The 21,964-nt window shown below is 43.8% G+C and overlaps 1 protein-coding gene across 7 annotated transcripts in view; it reads right to left on the bottom strand.

Moving 5' to 3' along the window:
- Positions 1-21,964, bottom strand: part of MACROD2 (mono-ADP ribosylhydrolase 2) — a 1,304,535-nt gene that overhangs the window by 1,096,900 nt on the left and 185,671 nt on the right. The window lies entirely within an intron of this gene.

The following is a 21,964-nucleotide window of genomic DNA, read 5'->3' as shown; positions in this document are numbered from 1 at the left end:
TAAGGCTTACAATAAAATGCATTACAGTATTTCCTTTCATCTTGATTTCAAGTTGTAGCCTGGTATACAGCTCCTCAATCTGTCAGCCTCACAGTGCCTTCACACCACTGGGAGTTCTCCACTTCCTTTTCAGCAGTGAAGAAGGAGAACCACTGTGCTTCACCATGATGATCACTAGAATCACATTGCCTTCCCTTCTGGAAGAACTTATTGTTTCAATTTGGTCACAAACTAATACCACAAAAGGGCATATCACACTAACCAGTTATTTCCTGATTTCTATATACTATGCTAAACAAACTATTTATTGCCACATAAGCTCAAATCTAGAAAACTGAAGTCTGAGACTGCAGATATATAGGGCCAGGCTATGCCTTTGTACAACACCCATTCCCTCCCCTCCACAAACAAGTCGGTACAGAAAATTCTGAAGGTTTCCCTGTTGAGGAGTTCCCTCCATTTTTCAATGAATAGTGAGGGCTTGTTCCTTTACGGAAAAAGCATATTTATTATGTGTCCTGCAGAATCCCTGATTCTCTGAGACCCAATGGAGTTCAGAATCATTGGTACAAAGGTCGTGTGTCTTTCTGCCATTACCCCAGGTCCCTGATAGCAAAACTCCAATTGATTTCAGGGACTTTGCAGGCTACTGATGTTGTGGTAAAGAGAACACAGCTTGAGGTAGGTGCCACAGAACAGTTAAATATAACTGCAGGCTAAATTTGTCCGCAGATACCTTGTACTATCCCCCTCTACCTTACCCACACATCCAGATCCCAGACTCTGCTAATGATTCCACTGATGAGTCCAGGAGAAGGAATATAGAAAGCTGCCATATGGGAAGAGGACAATGTGCATGTAACTCATTAATACGTGAGTTGGCCCATGGTATATAAATGTCATGGGGCAAATTCTGCTCTCCACGGAAGACAATGTACAGTGTCTGGATTTACATCAATGTATGTGCAGCTAGGAAGCAATGGTGAAAAATTCACTCTTTTGAATATGCTATATATTAAAGTGTTGTTCACTTGGCAAATACTGAGATTGATTTTAAAATGCACTAACTTCAATTACTATGCTTTATTCTAAAATTTATATTCCATCTCCCAGACACGCTTAAACAACTCAAAAATATACTTTTTTACAGACCGCTACACCTGTATACTCAGCTATCTCTGTCACCCTGCAGAATAATTCAGAGAAGGCAAAATTACATAAATATTTCTGTTTTGTATTGGGGAAAAAAACTGATCATATAGTCTCACCAGATGATGATGTAACACTCTTTCCACTGCACTAGTATCTCTGGAGCATGATAAACAGAAGCTAACAAAGTTAGACATTTTTAAGTCAGCGGATCCACATAACTTGCCTGCACAAGTTTTAAAAGATCTGGCTGAAGCGCTATCTGGACCATTAATGTTGATTTTCAATAAGTCTTGGAGCACTGGGGAAGTTCCAGAGGACTGAAACAAAGCTAATGTACCATTTTAAAAAATGGGTAAATGGGGTGACCTGAGTAATTAAGTCCTGTCAGCCTGATGTTAATTCCAAGAAAGATAATGGAGTGACTGATACAGGACTCTATTAATAATCAACATGGTTTTATGGAAAATAAATCCTGCCAAACTAACCCAATATTTTTTTTGATAGATTACAAATTTGGTTGATGAAGGTGACCCGGTACATTTTGATTAAAAAACTAGTATAATATAAAATTAACATGGTACACATTAAATGGATTAAAAACTAGCTAATAGGTTTGAACATGTAATTGTAATCAGAGAATCTTCATCTCAGAGATGTTTTTCCAGTGGGATCCCACAGGATTTGGCCCTACGCTAATTAACATTTATATCATTTTATATTATATATCTATATAGAAATAAATTTTAACCTTCTACTGCCTATAATACTATTCCTAAATGCCTATGATGTTGTTTTAACCAGGAACATTAACTCTGGATCACTGGCATGGTAGGAACCATATTCATTTGGTCTCAATGACTTCCAAAACTAATTAGCTTCACTTACAGAGTGTTTCTTACTAGCTAACAACACTGCAATCTCAACCTGAAATCTTAAAACTGTTGGGTTTCTTCTGGCTTTAACATGACCAGCAGCAAAATATTCTGCGTTTAGAACACAGTAAACAATTCTATTGGTAATGCACTAGTTAGAATGGATTCTGCCATTGCTGTACAGGCAACTTAGTACTAGCAGGAACAAAAGGAATAAAACCTTATTTTGTTATTCAGGTAAAGACGATGTGACCCTGAATACACACATCAAGTTTAATTGCTAAGTAAGAAGGAGCCGGTTTTGTATATTTACTGTGACCGAAGTTGGACATAAACATTTGTTTCTCTATGACAATATGGTCTTTCTTGATTTATCAATTTCAGACTTACTTTCTGTATTTGGAATGGTGCTAAAATTGTCCTGGATATTTTATACTTAAATGAAAAACTCAACCTTATCTCAAAATGTCTTTGGGCATTCATATCATCCGTTGATTCATCACCACCCTGGAAATAATCTTTGTTTAACTACTTCTAAGCAGACAGTAGAAGAACAACAAAAAACTGCAGGGCACAAGCCTACCTCTATTTAAGATGAAGAGGAAGCTTTCCCTGGAGATAAAACTATCCCACAACTACCTACTGCAAAGTTTCTTTCTTTGGAAGCAACTGGCTTTGGCCACTATCAGAGAGAGGATGCTACATCAAAGAGACTAGTCCAGTGGTTCTCAAACTAGGGCCGCCGCTTGTTCAGGGAAAGCCCCTGGCGGGCCGGACCAGTTTGTTTACCTGCCGTGTCCGCAGGTTGGGCCGATCGCAGCTCCCAGTGGCCGCAGTTCACCGCTCCAGGCCAATGGGAGCTGCCATCGGCTGAACCTGCAGACACAGCAGGTAAACAAACTGGCCAAACCCGCCAGGGGCTTTCCCTGAACAACCATTGGCCCTAGTTTGAGAACCACTGGACTAGATTTCTGATCTGATCCTGATGGAAATTCCTACATTGTTTCTACAAAACTTTTTTTGTACAAAAACTTTTATTTTTTAATTTATTACATGTCTCTGCAGTTAGAATAGCAGCCATTTTGTTTTAACTAGGTACACAAGCAGTGCAATCCAATATTATAACTACGTCACAGTATATCAAATTTTAGACCTACAATCTTGCAGTCACTTTAACAAATGCACACTTGAGATTAAAAGATAAGTATACATATTTTTATTAGCTCAATTCCTCAAATCATGTTTCCCCCCAAATATGGATAAGGAACAAAGTGAGCATGTGGCTCTCAGCTAAATGCACAAGTTGTAGTTAGATCACAAAAAGTACTGCATGCATTTAGCTAGCATTTGAGATAGGACATCAGGTTACACAGAATTTCTTACATTCATGTAGTGTAAATTTACAGAATAGTTCTCCTAACATGTACTGAAACAAAACACTTCAACAAAATTGATGTAAAAAGATGGACAATTGTTCTGTTCTGCTTTGGCAGTTCTTATGATCGTCAGTTGTGAGCTGAAACTTACCAACTGTTTGTCAAAGCAAAGAAATAATACATGCTACTCTGTCTCTCCTTTTTAAAGAGCTCAGGATAATTGAAGCTTGGTAAACTGTGGTGGTCTTGCACTGCACCGGTAATTATATGATCTTGCTCATGTATCATAATCCCATCTGGTAATATCATTGATATTGCAGTACCAAGTCTTTCCTGATACATGAATTGCCTGGTCCCAAAGCATGCAGATTTCATGTCCTAAGCAAATATCCGTTGTAAACTTCACCTGAAATGTGTTTCAACTAAGATCCTCGGCAGTAAAATACGAATGTGTTAATTCACTGAACCACTCTTTTACAGTCCCTTTATGTTTTCTTAGACTGATAGTATAACGGAATAAAAGCACAGGATCCTCCTCATGCTATATTACAGTAATATGAGGCTTTTGTGAAATATAAACCTACAACCTTGCTCAATAAGAAGAATGCTAACAAACAAACAAGCACTAAAAAGAGAAGCTTCTTGCTAAGACCAATTAAGACCTCACTAGTTCAAAGCAATCATACTGGGCAAGATTCAACTCTGTGCACAGGGCCAGGACAAAATATGGTTTAAATGGGATTATCTGCACAGGAATAAATATGTTCCATTAAACACAACTATTACTAAAGAGAAAAATAGTTACAAAGTTTTATGTGGTTTCTTTATTATACAAAAGAAAACGACTACAAAAAAAGCTTAGAGCTAAATGACAACTTATGTTTTCTTTTTAATTTCTGAAGTCTTCTAGGCATCTGAACCTTTAAATAATTAGAGCTGCTAAAATCAAGAGAGAAACTGCTTGATGTTGTTTAATCATCAAATATGGGATGCAGCATTCACAGATGTCTCAGGGGAGCCCTAACTTCATGCATAATTTTTAAATGTTATTTAAATTAATGAGAATGTAAAAACTCTATCAGAATCAGAAAATTACATGCAATTTATTTAACTGTAATCCCAACTAATAGATATGCCTGCCAGATACAATCCGCATCTACTGTGTAACCAAAAAGTTCTAGATACATGTGTAGCTTAAAAAAAAAATTAGATACATCTAATGCTGTTTTTAATGCTTTCAAGTTTCACTCAGCACAAAGACTCTCCTCTAAATCCAGTCTAGAGTCTCAAGTGTGCCCAGGAGTCTAAACACACATAATTTACACATCCTGCCTATCTCCTCAACATGTAGATTATAATGACACTGACTCTCTTAAAACTCACTGACATGCTCATACTTCTCAACAAATTAGTTTACCTGTTCAACCACCTTTTCTCATGAACCCCATTACTGCTGAGTTTGGCACATAGGAATTAAGTCTAAGGGCCTGTTTATATTAGACAAGCTGCACTGGTATTACAATCAATTTGCACCAGCTTAAGTAGATTGATTTTTTTACACTAGTGCAACTTCAGTGTTGTTTAACATCCTTATTAATGACCTAGATGTAGGAATAGAGAGCATACTGATCAAATCTGCAGATGACAAAAGCTGTGGGGGGAGGGGAAGGAGGAGGTTTGCAAAAACTTTGGAGGATAGAACTAAAATTCAAAGGGATCTTGATAAATTGGAGAACTGAGCTATAGACAACAAAATGAAATTCAACAAATACAAATGTAAGGTGCTACACTTAAGGAAGAAAAACCTAATGCACAAATTATAGAATGGGGCGATAACTGGTTTGACAGTAGCAATGCTGAGAAGGATCTGGAAGTTGTGATGGATCACAACCTCAACAATATAATGCTGTTGCAAAAAAAGCAAATGCAAATTTGGGTTGCATTAACAGAGGCACAGCATGCAAGTCATGAGAGGTGATAGTACCGCTCTACTCGGCGCTGGTTAGGCCCCAGCTAGAGGACTGTATCCAATTTTGGTCACTGCCGTATAGAAAGGATGTAGAGAAACTGGAAAGGATCTGGAGGTGAACAACAAGGATGATCAAAGGGATGGAATGAAAGCCATATGAGCAAAGGCTGAAGGAACTGGGTATGTTGAGTTTTGAAAAGAGGAGATTACGGGAGGACATTTTAGCAGTCTTCAAATACCTGAAAGGCTGCCATAAAAAAGATGGAGAAAAGTTGTTCTCTTTTGCCACAGAGGGCAGGACAAGAGGCGGTGGGTTTAAACAACAGTACAGCAGATTTTAGGGCTGTCAATTAATCGGCGTTAACTCAGCGATTAACTCAAAACAAATTAATCACAATTAATAGCAGATTTGATCGAACTGTTAGTACTAATTGTTACCTTTTCTTGAATATTCCATACTTTTGCAACACCCAAGAAACGCTGCTCTACACGTTTCAGCATATTGTCTCCTTTCAGTATGCGTTACTATTAAAGCAAACGACTGCAGTGTCCATGCAGCATCGATCAGGTGTGCAGTGACTCCAAGATAGCTGTGACTGAAATCATCTTTGTTAAACATGGGAGACCAGAACTGCACCCAGTATTTCGGATGAGGTCTCACCAGTGCCTTGTACAATGGTAATAACATTTCCCTATCTCTACTGGAAATACCTCGCCTGATGCATCCTAGGATTGAATTAGCCTTTTTCACAGCTGCATCCCATTGGCAGCTCGTAGTCAACAACCAATCTCCAGGTCTTACTCCTCCTCTGTCACTTCCAACTGATCTTTCACTTTGCAGTAGGTCTGTCAATTAAGGATTAATTCACAGCATGATTAACGTGTTAATTTCTTTAACACGTTAATCACACTCCATAAGCAGCAGGGGGGCTGGAGCCTCGTAGCCCCATGCGGGGCTGGAGCCCCAGAGCCCTGTGCCCCGAGAACGGCTAAGGGCTGGATACCCAAGGGTGGTCTGAAGTCCTGAGCCCCAGAGGCAGCAGGGAGCTGAAGAGCGGAGCTCCACAGGGGGCTAAAGGCCAGAGCCCCCTGGCCCAAAGGGGACTGAAAGCCAGAACCCTCTGTCCCAAGGGGGACTGAAAGCCAGAACCCCCTACCCCAAGGGGGACTGAAGCCCAAGCCGCACGGAGCTGAAGATAGGGAATCACATTTTTTTGTATGTGGATGGGGGGGGTCACAATATTTTTTAAGTCCAAATGGAATCATCAGCACAAAACATTTGAGAAACACTGCTCTAAAATTTTACATTGTTTTATTTTTGAGAAATTCTACATTTGTAAGTTGCACTTTCATGATAAAGAGATTGCACTACAATACGTGTCTGAGGTGAATTGAAAACAACACAAAAAAACGATGACCTTTTTTACAGTGCAAATATTTGTAACCAAAAATAATATAAAGTGAGCACTATACACTTGGTATTCTGTGTTGTAATTTTTATCAATATATTTGAAAATGTAGAAAATATTCAAAAGATTTAAATAAATGGTATTCTATTATTGTTTAACAGTGTGATAAAAACTGTGATTAATCATGATTATTTTTTTTATCTTGCTTTTAATCATGATTAGTTTTTTTAATCACTTGACAGCTCCAGCGGGTTTAGATTAAATCTCAGGAAAAATTTCCAAATGTAAGAACAGTAGGACAACGGAACAAACTGCCTAGGGAAGTAATGGAATCACCTTCACTGAAGGTTTTCAAAAAGAGGCTGGATCAGACGTGGGCAAACTATGGCGCATGGACCACATCCGGCCCACGGGACTGTCCTGCCCGGCCCCTGAGCTCCTGGCCGGGGAGCCTAGTCCTCATCCCCTCTCCCTCTGGTCCCCCTTCCCCGCAGCCACGCAGCCACACGGGCCGCGCTCTGGCCTGCCGCTCCCGCTGGGCAGTGTGGGGAGCGCAGCAGGCTCTGGCCAGAGCCGTGGCTGTGAGCTCCTGCTGCTGGTAAGGGGGTGGGGCCTGGGGAGATTAGGTAAGGGAGCGGGGGATCCTGGGGGGCAGTCAGGGTGGCTGGATGGGCTGGATGGGGGAGAGGTTCTGCAGGGGTGGTCAGGGGATGGGGAACAGGGAGGGTTGGGAGTGGGAGTCCCAGGGGCGGGGATGTGGATAGGGGTGGGGAGGGTAGTCAGGGGACAGGGAGACGGAGCTGGATACGGGGGTGGGATCCCGGGGGACAGTTAGGGGCGGGGGTCCTGGGAGGGGATGGTCAGGGGATGAGGAGCAGAGGGCGGTTGGATAGGGGTGGGATGGGGAGCTGTCAGCGGGTGAGGGTGTGATGCGGGTCAGGGCAGTCAGGGGACAGGGAGCAGGGGGTGTTGGATAAGGGGCGGGGGTCCTGGGAGGGGGCAGTCAGGGGACAAGGAGCGGGGGGCTTGGATGGGTTGGGGGCTCTGAGGGGAGCAGTCAGGAAGTGGGAAGTGGGAGGGGGCGGATATGGGGCGGGGCCAAGCTGTTTGTGGGGGGCACAGCCTTACCTACCCAGCCCTCCCTACAGTTGCGCAACCCCAATGTAGCCCTCGGCCAAAAAGTTTGCCCACCCCTGGGCTGGACAGCCATCTGTCTTGGATGGTTTAGACACAATAAATCCTGCATGTTAGCAGGGGAGTTAGACTAGATGACCCTTGTGGTTCTTTGATTCTGTAATATGGACCAGGCTGAAGCTGGAGTAGCATGGATGCACACACAGTACTCCAAAGAGTCCGGTGTAGCAAGAGAAACAACAGAGGTATGCCGGATGATGTTAAAGTAGGTCACAACATCTTAATCTTTTTTCCAGCTCATCAGAGTATATGTTACATTTCTAGTGTAGACATGCCCTAAATTGGTGTAAATCAGCTTGTGTTAGGTCGACTTACAACCACCACAGTAATTACTGCATTACTGCAGTAGTTGTATGTCCACCCTACCCTCCTTCTGTTGTTGGTACTCACCAGGAGTAAGCGGGGCAGTGTGGGGCAAAGGGGCAGCTGAGAGCCCAGGCTCTCAGCTCCACAGGCAGCTCCCCACTCGCAGTCTGACTGCTCCCTGGGCTCTCAGCTCCCTGCCGCCGGGAACCCAGCTGCCCCCTCGGCTCTTGGTTCCCTGCTGCAGGCGGGGCCCTGGTTGCGAACACCGCACCTGGAGTCCAGGCAGTTCCTGGTAGTTTCCAAGCAGCCACCAGGCATCTCAGCCAAAGATATCAGTGATCTTGCAGCAATTAATAGAACTTACAACCTACAGTATTCATAAGCCGAATTTTTTTTTAGTAAAAAAGGGAAGCATCAGAGAAGGGGGTCGACTTATGAATGGGTATAGAGAGGGGGAGAGGTGGTTCACAGTCCTCCCCTCCCAACAGAGGGGGCAAGGAGAGACAGCACAGCCAGCAGAGCCAGAAGGGAAGAGGTGGGGCCAGAGTTTCTCCTTTTCTGGCCATGCTGCTCTCCCTCCAGCCTCCGAAGCAGCTGCAGCTCCAGCGCTGGCAGGCTCTGGCCATGCTGCCCAGCCTGCTGGACCAGCTCCGGCTGGGCCAGAGACATCCTTCCCTGGCCCGCCCCAGGTAGGATGGGAAGGGATGGGATGGGCAGAGTATGAGAGTCCCGGGCTAGGGGTGGGACAGGGAGGGGTCATTGGGAAAGTCCCAGGTTAGGGGTGGGATCATGTGGGGGTTGATCATAGGGGTTACTCCCCGACCCCCAGGTTCCCCCTCCAAAAAAATTTCCCCACCAGTTGCTGTCCAGGACCATCAGGGTAAGCTGCTGGAGGACCAGGACATTTTGTTTACTTAGGTTTACCGCCGTGCCTGCGGACGCTCGAGGTAAAACACACCGTCTCAGCCCGCCAGCAGCTTATCCTGATGGGCTGGGAGCCAAACTTTTCCGACCCCTGAATTATAGGGTTGGCTTATGAATGGGTCATAAAAATGTGCCATTTTTACTTATCCATTGGAGGGGTGGGGGGGCTTATAAACCAGAGGTCTCAAAGTCCCAGCCCGTAGGCCATCTGCAGCCCGAGAACCTCCCCACTGGGGCCCGCGGAGGAGAGACGCATGTTGCCACGCTGCCGGCTCTGTCTGCTGCAGGCACCGCCCCCCGCAGCTCCGATTGGCTGGGGGAGTGGGACAGAGATACCATCACTAGTCGCCGGGCAGAGTCAACCATGGAGGCAGTGTCATTTTGAATATAAACAAGTCAAAATACTAAACACACCTTGCTGCAATCCTGACAGTTTCAACTGCTCAGTCACTGCGGCCAAACATCAACAAACTGACAGAACTGAAATGTTGCCAGGTGTCTGGCAAACACTAAAAACTCTCTGGCAGGCGAAAAACTGTATAAAGTTGTATGACAGTTTTATTGTTTCTAAGAAATTCAAAATAAAAAATACAATATAAACGTTTTCTTTTCTGAACACCATCTTCAGTGATATCATTGGCCCGCTGGGAGGATTTGAGGACTGGCACTGGCCCTAAGGTACATTGAGTTTGAGACCCCCTGTTATAAATGAACTAGCTTATGATTGAGTATATACAGTAATTAAAATTTTCAACATCATCTTTAATTTTTCTATGTAATCAATCACTAGCTTTATTAGCATACACATTTTCGACTAAGATTAAGAAAATAATAAAACTGCTTTGCCATTTTCGCTCTTAGAATATTAGAGATGGGGGGAGTTAAGTTTTAACCAAGATCCTAGCTGAAAAACAAGTATTCTACATTATGTTGCATGGAAAATACTTATTTTAATGAAACCAAAAAATTAATTTCTTCATCAACCCAGCTGTGCTATTCCTTGGATATTGAGACAAGACATATGAGGCTGCACACGCAGGAAACTACAGCTAGCTCCTGAAGTTATCCCATAATTTGATTTGTAAAGGTGTATTTCTTTTGGTAAGATTTACTTAATAGCTACATCCCGACTCCCGTTCATTTTTTCAGGAACTCCTGCTGATATGGTAAGTCTAGGTTTTATGGCCTTACTGCCACTTAAAACTAGCTGCTAGAATAAGTCCAAAACTAAAGGGCAAGAAATCCAACATATAATTCCATAGACCTGAAAACCCCCACCAAATCCTCAAAAAGCATCTATCAAAGTGATTTCAATCCAATGATTCAGTACAAAGTCAAAAGATGTAAGCTGTTCTAATCCAATGCTTTCAGCTTCTTAAAACCCAGCCTCCACTGCTAGTTGCCAGGACCCGGCTGACATGTTCTTCAAAGAATGGAAGCAAGAGAGCTCAGCAATGCCTAGCGACAGGGCTCTTCAGCGGTTTTCAAACTGACAGCTGTTTGCTTTGGGTTTATATACTACAAAAACAACTCAGGAGGCGAATAACAAACGGCACCATGTTCCAGTCCAGGAGTTTTTATTACAATGAGTTTAGCTCTGGGCAAGCTGCCACAATCAGCACATTTTGACAGGAAATTCACTGACTATGTATTTTTTTCTTAAACAGTATGCAGGATTTATGCTACTCCTGAATAAGATATATAGAACACCTATGGCTGTATAAAGCACAATATTATCATCTCATCAAAAACTGTTTTTTTTAAATTTATGAAGAGATTGTCCAATGTGATTTTATCTCTCTGCAAGGTAATGAAATAGATGAGTTTCATCCCTCTGTATAATCCCCCAATTAATTTAAACTATATTTAACAGGGTGTGTACCTCATCGTATCTTTTCACTGTCAAACTCCTGTTTTGGGATTATGTAGAACTGCATCAGAAGGTGGACAATGTACTGATGTTAGTGGCAAAATACTTATCAGGAAAGGCTATTAGCAGAGTATGGTTATTTCTTAGGAAGTAATTGCTTGTTTCTATTAATTTTCATCAGTGTCATAACATTAAAGCTAGATATCAAGTCAAATACATATAACTTCACATACTTTATTGTCATTTTAACAAATTACTCTGTGAAAAAAAATCTGTCCTGACTTTAAATTTTCTTGTACAACTCCCTACAATGGTACTGGCAGAAGTGAAGAAAAAGCTGCTGCTTAAAGATTAAAGGAATGCATAATAAAGCAGAAATAGTTTGCTTGTAGGGTCCTATCCTGCCCTCCATTATTTGGCTTACATATCTTGAAAACTCATGTAAGCACACAAATACACAGGCTTGAACAGCAGCAATTTTTCTAAGATGTTCAGGGACACAAGCCACACAGAGGGCAAGATGGAGCTGTTAAAGGATGCTGAAAGTACCAGCTCCCCTACCTTTAAAGTGTGGGCAGCTTGCCCAATGTGCAAGAAATTAACAAGCCTCAGAATGCGGAGACATTTTTACAGCTGCTCTTATCAACTGAATTTCAAACTGAGCTGCTCCTTTCAGAGTAGTTTCACAATCCTGCCACTGAATATGCTATTCCACCCTGCTGCTGCCACCTGTTCTCTCTCCACTGCCTACATCCAGTTCCTCCACTCCCAGCTCTGCATTTCTGAAGATGAAGAAACAGCCAAGTCAAGCAGAACAAGCACTCGTGAATCAGCCAAAGCACTGCAAACTCCAGCATGAAACACCCTCCGCATGGTGTGCTGAACATGAATTCAGGAAGTGAGGAGGGATGGAATTTCGCCGGAAGAGAAGGGATTCTCTCTAGACACTGCTGTCTCTGTTATGCTACCACTTCTCCTGACTCTGCCTGGCTTATGTATAACTGCACTTACTTGTGGCCTTGAGCCACCACCCTAAGCACTGAATTGCGGAAAAGGGACAAATGCAGGTGACAACTCATGTTATTTGGAGCACTTTCTTCACAGAAGCAAGGAAGAAAACAGACAATTACAAAAATACCTTTCTGCATCCCCCCCATGCACCCGCCAGCTCAGCCAGTGCCCCCCAACTCCCTGCAACTCACGACTCTGTCAGTGCAACTCAACCACTGTACACTCCAAACAGAGGTGAAAGTAAGCTGGTCTGGTCCAGTACAGCGTACCAGTAAGAAAAGTCGACCATACTGGCAGGGCCACTGATGGGGTGGGGGGAGCAGCTGCTCTCAGGCCCGGCGATTTAAAAGGGCCCAGGGCTCCTGGCAGCGGCTGGAGGCCCTGGCCCTTTAAATCGCCCCTGGGGCTCCGATGGCAATTTAAAGGGCCCGGGGCTCCGACTGGAGTGGTAGCAGTGGCCAGGAGCCCCTGGCCCTTTAAATTGCTACTGGAGCTGCAACTGTTGCAGCGGCCAGAGCCCCGGGCCCTTTAAATTGCCACCGGAGCCCCAGGCAGCACAGGCCGGGCAGTACTGAAGGGCTGGCTGAGGGAGTCTGGCCCCCGCCAGTTATGTCCAAGGCCCTGCCCCTCCCACCCAAGGCTTTGCCCCTTCCGGGGGCCCAGAGCCGCTCCCCCACCCCCACACCTTGCCAAAGACCCCGGCTGCCCTGCGTACTGGTAAGTCCCTTAAGTTACTTTCACCCGACTCCAACACCCCATCAACTCCAGTGCACCCCAACCTCCCTGCAGCCCGAGCTGTGCCAGTGGCCCAGTGGACCCCAACTCTCCTTCACCCTGAGCTCTGCCAGTGCATCCCAACCAACCTGCACCCCAACACTAACTATTCCACTGTACCATAGTTGCCATTCACTCCAAGCATTGGACGTGAGTTGGGTTATAAGCCCAATTACTGTCTCTACCATTGTGGGTTAGGGTGACCAGGTGTCTGGTTTTGGAGTGGAACACCTTGTTGAAAAGGAATCCTGATGACTCCGGTCAGCACCGGTGACTGAGCCATTGAACATCCAGTTTGTGGCGCCGCAGCAGGGTTTGCAGACTCCCTGCTAGCGCCAAAGCTCCTGGGTCTGGAAGCAGCTGGCATGTCCACCTCCTAGCCTTAGGGGCTGCCAGGATGGGTCCTCATGCTGCCCCCCACCACTCCCCACCCGCAGGTGCACCTCCCATTGGCTGGGTCAGAGCAGGGGAGTAACTAGCCCCACTCACGAGCTCTCAGTAGGCAGCTATTGAGGGGTCACGTGCCACACGCTTCTCCTGCTGCTGCCCGGCTCTCTTCTCCTCACGCTCCTCCTGTGGCTGGACTCAAGCTGCAGCGCGTGTCTTGCTGTGAACTGTGGTCTGTCACCCCCATCCCCTCCTCACTGCATCCCTCTCCGCCCAACCATCCTGCCGATCTCCCGCTCACTACATCCCTCCTTGTCCCACTCCCCACCCAACCTCCCCTGTCCCCCACACCTAACCATCGCAGCCCTGTACCCCTTACAGCGCTCTCCCACCCATCCTCTCCACCTTCCAGGGCCACCACTCCCCTGTCCCTCACCCCCTACACCTGAGCCCCATTCATCTCCATACACTGCTGCACTCCCACTATGTCCCTATGCCCCCCACATCCTCCTGCACCTGTAGCCTTCTGCCTCCCCCTGAATCCCCATCCACTCCACATACCCCCCACACCCTCTCCTCTCTCCTTCACTGCCTCCTCTCACCCCCACCCTGCTCTCGTCCTTGGCCTCCTTCTCTCCCCATCCTCTCTCCTCCACCCGCACAACTCCCCCATCTTTTCCCCGCCAGCCCATCTCCTCCCTTCCTGGCTCATTGATTTAGGCAGCCCCTGGAAAAGTGTATGAAAAAGTGTCTGCAGGCAAGTGTGTGCATACATGCATTGTATGTGTGTAAGAGACTGTGTGTCTTTGTGTAGGGAGATGCGTGTATTGCCGCAAGTGTGTATATCTGTGTGAATAAAATTTGCAGTCTAATTCTTTGACTTTTATTATTTTTGCTGGCTTGTGCACAAAAAGATTGATGACAAAATATGTGTGTATTCATTTCATAACAAGTTTTAAAAGAGACGGGAACTCTAAAAGAAATTTATTGTTTCTTAAAAAGTGAATGTTGTTGACTAGTAATTGCAGAAGAGCCAGTGTATCATACATTTCTCCCCACCTTTGTCTAGCTACATTATAAACTCTTTGTTGCAGACACTCTCTTTTTATGTGTATGTCCAGCACCTACCACCCTGCAGTCCTGATCTTAGTTGGGGTGGTCTCTAGGCACAGAACAACAATTGTAATAATAAACAATAAGGAAGTGTGTGTGTTAGGACATACAAGATGTGTACACATGAATACACGTGTGTATCTGCATGTTGGTGTGGGAGTCAGTTTCTACAGATTTATTTTTATAGGTATCTGCACAGGTGCATTTCTGTGGTTGTGCTCTGTGGATTTGTATTAGGGCTTCAGGAGTGGGCTTTTAATGGACCCATTGCAGCTGTGATAATGTGTGGTCCTAATTCCACACGTAAAATTACAATAACTTTAGTGAACAAAAAACATGGAGCTGGTTAAGAAAAATGGGAAGAGGGGCAGGAAAGAATCATGAAAACCTTTGGAAATTTCATTTTTTTTTAATGACCCTTTTTGACTATTTTGCTGCCAGCTCTAGTGTCCTGTAACAAATAAAACCTGAACTTAGCATAATACATCTGTCAAAACAATAAATATGCCTGTTTGGGCATTGCAGTGAAAATGAGCACATGAGAGAGGGTGGGGGAGAGCAAGTAATGGAGGGAGGGGAGATGGAGTGAGCGGGGGGCAGGGCCTCAGGGAGGGGTGGGGCCTCAGGGAAGAGGCGGGGCAAGGGTGTTTGGTTTTCAACCCTACTGGGGGTAGGTGCATTGAACACCTAATACACTGAATGCATCTGAAGTGTGTTCAAATAGTTCCTACTGGCTATCACCAGCTCCAGAGAAACAGAGGGAAGGCAGCATAGACAACTTTTTTTCCTTTTTGTCCTTTAATAGTGTCAGATGGAATGCTGTGGGTGAGAGTGAATGGGTTGTAAAAAGAGATGATGAGCTTGAGCATTTCAGCAACTCTAGTTCTGGCAAAGTAAAGGTATGTGTGTTGATGGGGAGTACTGGGGCATTGCTGAAAAAGAGCAGAGTTTAGCTGCATTGGCAAACTTAACTGTACATTTCCTCGTTTTCAGAAGTTTGAGTTGCTCAATTCAATGTTCTGCAAGGGGACAACACACCACCAACCAACCTTAACTCTCTGTTAAATTCAATGACAAAATAAGTTATCTTGAAAGCAAATACCATCTGTGATGCTGGCAACCAGGTGCCAGCTCAGATCAGAACCCCATTCCAATTCACTTGTGTTTTAGCGTAGATCAAAGTATTAAATGTTTAAGTGTGTATTCAGATGTTTAAAACTAGTGAAATGTTACTTGTATTGTTCTCACGTATCTGTTCCTATTATAATGTAATAGCAAACATTTACATTCTGTAGACCCAAGTAACTAAATAAACCATCAAAGAAATTTTGTGAAATACTAATTAAGGACTTAAGCAAACTTTTAACAGAAAATGCTCATTTCAATGCAAGTGGCCATTATGTAAGATGGTTGCAATTCCTCACTCCTCATCATGAAAGGATGATTTACCTGTACATATAGACTCATAGACTTTAAGGTCAGAAGGGGCCTCAAGCTGCAGAGAATCCTCTGTACCAATTGATCTTTTAGATGCAATAATTGTTCAAACCTGTAATCAACATAAATTCAGGACTTAAAAGTCACACAAGCTTGGCTTTCAAGGGGCAGGTAGATACATAAATTGACACTGTTCCACAAATCTCAGGACAGCTGACAACTCTATCTTGCTATTTCTCTATCTTGGAAGGTGAAGGTGTTGTGCCTAAATTCAGCTCTGAGATTAACTCCCTCAGTCCAGGACCTTTGCTAACTGCTAAAGGCTAACTGCCAATTCTCCCCAGAGTGGTTGGAACGGGATAGAAAGGTATTTGATCAATGAACATCCACTAGGAACTAGGCTAAGACTGTTCAGCTCTTATTCTCTCATGGCCAAAACCAGATTTGACCTATTGTGAGGTGGACCATCCCTCCCGAGACACAGAGGAAGAGGGTGGCTCTACCCCCTCGTGGGCAGAGCCCATCTTTGCCCCCAGAAGCCAAGGGGCAGGGCCGGAAGTATAAAGGCAGTAGGGGCCCAGCCACTGGAGGGGACAGACGCATCCCCGGAGCACTTGCACTGGGAGACAGCAGCAGGCCCACAGAGTGCACATGACTGGCCCGGACAGCCTGGACCCTGGACTGACCTGACCCCAGGGAAAGCAGGCGACTGGCCAGGACCACCCGGACTCCTGGATGAACTGGCCCCACAGGAAGCAGACGACTGGCTCAGACCACCTGGCCCTCTGGATGACCCGACCCTGCAGGAGACAGACAGCTGGCCTAGACCATCGGCTGGCCCAACCCTGGCAGCGCTTCACCGTACCTCACCGGACCAGCAGGTACCCTTGGAGGGGGAGCGTGGAAGTGGCCCAGGGGTAGTAGACCCATGTCTGTCTGCAACACTGGCAGAGGGTGAGTCAGTGTGTTGCGGCTTGGATCCCTGCTGACATGGTAACAGACCCCTCCGCCACCCTTAGGGCCCTGGTCTGGGACACAGTGGGAGGGCCTGCGTTCCCCTGTCACCCAAGCAGTGGGTGGCAGTCTCCCCCTCCCTCCGACCAGGGGCCGCTCCAGGCCCCAGCACGCCAAGCACGTGCTTGGGGTGGCAAGCCGTGGGGGGCGCTCTGTCGGTGCCGCGAGGGCGGGAGGCAGGCTGCCTTCCGCGGCTTGACTGCAGAGGGTCCGCTGGTCCCACGGCTTCGGTGGACCTCCCGCAGGCACACCTGCGGAGGGTCCGCCGAAGCCATGGTTCCAGCGGACCCTCCGCAGGCAAACCGCTGGAGGCAGCCTGCCTGCCATGCTTGGGGCGGCAAAATCCCTAGAGCCGCCCCCGCCTCAGACTAGCTGAAGGAGAGCCTGAGTTAACTGACTTTGTTTGCAGCCCCACCTGAGTGCAAGTGGGAGCTGAGTGACTTTGGTTTCTACCACGCTCTGAACCAGAGCCTGGGCTTGCTGAGTACAGGCGGAGCGGAGAGACTTTGTTTACTGCCCCGCTCTGAACCAGAGTCTAGGCTGATTGACTATTTGCAGCTCCACCTGAGTGCAGGCTTGAGCCATACTTTGATTGGCCTCACTGATTCTCCCCCGCCCCCAGCAAGCGAGGTCCAGAGAACAGGTGAGGTGGACTGGCCCTCCCCGGACCCAGGGGGCGAGGTACCCTGCCTTCATCCAACTACACCTATATTTACAAAAGGTGAAAGGGTGGATTACTGTTTAATACTTGTTGCATTATGGTGCACTACATGGAATTCACAGGTCCTTCCACAAAAAATGTAGCACTGTAAAATGTTTAAGAAAATGTAGCTGTTGTACTGACTAAAAGCTATATTTCTTACAACTATCTTAGCAAATAAAATTAATTAACGCAGTTATTTTACATGAAAACTAAGACACTATGGAAAGTTTATTAATAAACGGGATGTCTGCAAAAAAAATGCTTAAAACTAACAAATTTAACAATACCAAACGTTCCCTTTCAACGTCTAGAAGTGTTTTAGAAAATTGAGAGGCTTTTTAAACAAATTTTACAAGACATTTTGCTCCTTCACTAATGATCGATCAAAATCAGCTTTAAAAGAGAGTTTATGCTTAAAAGAACATTTTAACTTTTGAGCTTAACCATAGCAGCAATACAGACTGCCAGTACAATAGGCAAGAAATATGTTAAGAGCTAGCTGTAGGCTATTTCCACCCAAAACATTGCTGTAAAATATTGAACTCCATGCACGCCTGTCAAGTTTTCTATTTAATGCTGCAAAATTATTAGCTACTAATATGAAACATTTTACATGCTGCTCACCATGAACACAAAAACAACAAGTTGTGCCATTCAAAATCAAGGTAAGTCTATCCAGACTCTTACTGCAAGTCTGTGAAAAAAATTGTAATTAGAATGCTAAACTCTGGATTCCAAGCTGTTCTCAAAATCACTTTTGAAACTCCATACATCTATTGTACCATTTATTTCTCTCCATAGAGAAATTATTCACCAGCCACTGTGCTATTTAATTTTTTTTGAAATTGCAGAGGATAAAACTCCACTTAATTTTTCTTCAATGTTGCTCCATCATTCTGTGTACATAGTGCAGACAGCAAAATTTGTAAATAAAACAGAAAAATAACAAAACCAAATTAAAAATAAAAAACAAGTACAGGTTAAGTTAGCATACCTATGTTAATTCACTACACTATTTTCAAATTAGTTAATCTTTTTCCTGGTTAAATTCTACGTATAAAGTACCATCAAAGCACCAATAATTAATAATATATTAAGTACATGTACAAAACATAACTCTGATTATTATTATTATGGGTGAGATTTTTCAAAAGCCTTCAGTTTTGGCCTAACTTTTCTCCCACTGAAGTCTGTAGTAAACCTCCTATTTACTCCAATGGAAGCAAAGTTAAGTCAACACTGAGTGCTTCTGAAAATCCCTTCTGTGCACCTAAGTAAACTAGAACCCCATACTTATCTACAGCCAGCTCTCTAGTGGAAAGCATGTTAAGTCTCCGCACACATCCTCATCTATGCATATTTTGCAGTTTGTCCTACAGAACAAACTCATTGTGTCTCAAGATTATGAACAATCACACTGTTGAAGGAGAAATAATTTCTAGCAGCCTCAGGTTTCCAGATATTTTAATGCCCTACTTGCAAGATACAGGACTTTTGTGAGGCAAACAAATTGTATGTGATTGCTTCATGTTTATCAAAAGTTTGTCTCAGCCAATTAAAATGAAGAAAAAATAGAAACTGAAATACATTCATTATATGTTACACGGAATGCACTCAGGACCTGAACTTGCTCCAATATAAAACTCCCATAGTCATTGTATAGATGATAGTTCATAACAGAACATTTTAAGACTCATAAACGGACAGAAAGGGGGAATTACATTATACCAAAAGGAATTTAGCATATTGCTTGGCAGATTAATCTCATTTAAGTCCTGATGTTACCTGGGTTTTATCAGCTCAATGAAAATCAGAAGGCACAGTAAAGCTAAGATATAGAAGGCCTTATTTCTATTGTGGACATATTATGCATTGAGCAGAAGAAAAAAGTAATTTTGCTCTGACTCGGAGACATGGTCCAATTCCCACTGAATTTGAATGGAGTCTCTCTATTGATTTTAATGGAAGCTATATGGGGTTAGAGCCACAGAGTAGAAAAGTTTAAGAAAAGGTAACTTTGTCTGTTTCTGAAGTTGAATAAATAAGCTCAGGAAAAAGGGAAAAACTTGAAAAGTCTGGTGGATTTAAGCATGGTGTGCTCAGAAAAATCTGTTGTTCGGAAAGATTTAACTACTGCTTCTCTTTTCCAGATGACAGCTATTTTATTGTTCCGTAGAGTTCCTTACAAAGGAGAGAAGGACTACAAGTCAACCAGTAAGAACTAAGGGATTCAGTATCCAGAACCGGAGCATTTTAATAATCTCAAATATGTTAATTTATGACAAAAGTTTAACTAAATCACAAAATAGCTTGCAATGCATACTTTCAAAAAAAAAATACTATGATCAGCTGTCACTGTATTGCACTTTACACCCATTATACAAAAAAGACAGCATCTTAACTGAAATTACATCAAGTTTAATTAAATCTTTAAAATATATTGTTTAATTCAATAAATTAAATATTAATTAAAACTCACAGTGCCTGATGGCTCCATATTATCTGGACATTACTGCTTTTCTTTAATTTGTAATGGTAATTAAGGGACCATATTTAAAATGAATTCATTTAATTTTGCAATTTTCAGTTCAGTATAAGAGCAAGAAAGTTAACAGAACCTCTTAACTTTGTCCTCAGTTAATCAATCCAAGATATAAATTGAAGCAATGCACTAATAGTTAATTTTAAATAAATTCCCTGAGCTTCGCCCTCAGTCTGAATCGGTCAGCGGCAGACAGCTAATGGGGCACTAATTCACATTTCATTAATGTTATTTTTTAATTATAACCTTATTTGAAAGAAATGGAACATAAAGAGAAACCAACATTTCGTTACTGAGTCTGAGAAACAGAGAGCATAAAAGATTCTTCATGCTAGTAACTCAAGCTACTCTTCATGCGGGCCATAATTTTGATTTTTTTATATATATATTTAAAAATTGTTTACATTCTTTTTCCTCTGGGTTTCACCACAGTATATTTCTACAATACCTTTTACTCACCAGATATGTGAGTGTTTACACAATTTTCTCATCACTTTTGTGATACAGGTAAACATCACAATTTTAGTTAGGAATGTTTTACTTAAGTGACTTGCCCAAGGTCATATAGCAATTCAGTGCCAGGAATAGAGTCTAGATCTCCTTTCCACCTCATGCTTAATCATAAGTTTTAACTACAAGATCCCTGTTTTAGTTAGAGGGCTAGCTGCACCTCTCCTCCTTTTCTAGTCTCTCTGAATGCACCTCCCATCTGCTGTTAGGTCACATGCTTTTACCTATACCAGGATGGAAACCTACAATTTCCCATTCTTACACCAGACCATGGCCTACAGTACCCTGCATATCAACCATCCTTACCCCACAGTTCTGACTGGGTTCAGTACTTGTGGCTCTTCCCTTCAGATGCCTGCAATCAGTGGTGTAATACAATAACAAGACAGCTTTCTCCAAACCAAAGTATTGTTTATTTTAACAGCTGGAACAACTGTTAGAGAAAAAATGATTTTACAACTGTCTACACATGTTTATTTTACCTAAAGGTTTATTACCACCTGATGATGACCAAGGCAGGTTTAAATTCCACAGACACCCCCAGCAAGTGTCAGTCTCTGAGTCTGGTTGCCTCGAACAACTTCCCCTTCATGAGACAGTGTTCCTTTTTATACCTGACACAGTTCTTTGGATACACAGTGTGCACAGGCCTTTTCCTGTACAGGCATTGTCTCTTAACAACCCACAAGTGTTTGCAGAAAAGGGGCTTATCCTGAGTCTCTCTCTCTCTCTCTCCTGCTTGTGGGTTTTTCCCCCCCTTATGGCCTCCCACTAAACTAAACTAATATAGTAATAAAGTAAAAATCCCAATAAGCTAATCAACATACAGTGGGACTGCCTGTGTAAGAAAGTACTCACCACAGTACTGCCCTTTGTCCATTTGGGGAGGGACACGTCACGCGCATGTGTTTATGAACCCCTGCTGTGTTGTGCAAAGGCCAGCATTTGCAATCCTTACTCCAGCTCAGTAGTACCTTACTCCACAGCAGGTGCTGTTGACGGGAATGGCAGTACTTGTAGAGTAAGGTACTATTTAAGGAGAAAAGGGAGGCACAATCCCTCGCCATACCATGGAAAGAAAAGGAACCTCTGCTTTGCTCCCACAATGTTAACACTTCTCTCTGTACTCATTAAAACTATTTTGAGTGGGAGCACCTGGGAAACAGCACAAGCTAAAAATGTCATTCAAACAATGCCAGAGAGGTGTCTCTTGGAATGGATAAAGCTGGGCATACACAGGGGCATGCAAACTCCTGAGGATGGATTTTAACCCTAATATATAAAGAGTGAGTCCAAGCAGAGGGGGTGGCACGGATTATCCCCAGTGATCCTGAAATCTGGCACAAATGGCAAAGGGGAAGGAGATACAGAGCTTCAAACATTGCCTTCAAGTATCCACCA

This window comes from Mauremys reevesii, linkage group 3 (assembly GCF_016161935.1).
Source record: "Mauremys reevesii isolate NIE-2019 linkage group 3, ASM1616193v1, whole genome shotgun sequence".
Taxonomy (NCBI): domain Eukaryota; kingdom Metazoa; phylum Chordata; order Testudines; family Geoemydidae; genus Mauremys; species Mauremys reevesii.
The sequence above is the reverse complement of the archived record's forward strand: the minus strand, read 5'-3'. Positions and strand labels throughout refer to the sequence as shown.